This window comes from Mauremys mutica, unplaced genomic scaffold, assembly GCF_020497125.1.
Source record: "Mauremys mutica isolate MM-2020 ecotype Southern unplaced genomic scaffold, ASM2049712v1 000539F_np12_subseq_1:119545_obj, whole genome shotgun sequence".
NCBI classification, from domain to species: Eukaryota; Metazoa; Chordata; order Testudines; family Geoemydidae; genus Mauremys; species Mauremys mutica.
Window position 1 is genome coordinate 112615 of NW_025422997.1, and position 678 is coordinate 113292.

Sequence of the window (678 nt, forward strand, 5' to 3'; positions counted from 1 at the left end):
TTCTCATTCTCATTGTAAAAGCCTTTGATGATTTTGATGGGAACAATGTTTGTGGAAGGCCAAGGACAAGTAAGAAAAGTTAAAAATCTGCATTGGAGTGAGGGGGTCTGTGTGGGCCAGGGCAGGGGTGGAGATTTTCATGGGGAGGGGGTTAGGGGATAAACGAGAGGCTTTTGCGGGAACACAGGGGGATGTTTTGCAGTTTAACCTCCCCACTTTCCTGTGCTGCTGCCCAGCTCCGACCCCACTGACACCCCTGTGACGAAGTGGGAATTTTCTGGATGTTTTGTTTGCATCTTGTGTGTACCTCAGTTTCCCCTATTTGTTGCACGATTATCTAGGTTGAAGGTCCAAAATGTGGGGTGCACCCTGCCAGGGGGATGGAGTAACATTCAGGGGGATGCAACTGGGCCCGGGCCAGCCCCCATGGGGGGTGGGGAAAAGGAGTCACCCAGCTCCACTCTTGGCTCCAGCCCCAGCTCTGGCCCCTGCCTCAGCCCCCTTACCCCTGTCTGTGTCCCTTCCCCCTTAGCTGCGGCCCCACTCCCAGCCACGACTCGGGGGGAGCATGGATGGGGGGACATGACCCTGAAGTGTTTTGGGACCACGGATCTCGGTGGTGGGACAAGGGGGTTAAATCTTGGCAGAGACCCCCAAAGGGCAGGTGCGGCTGCTGTC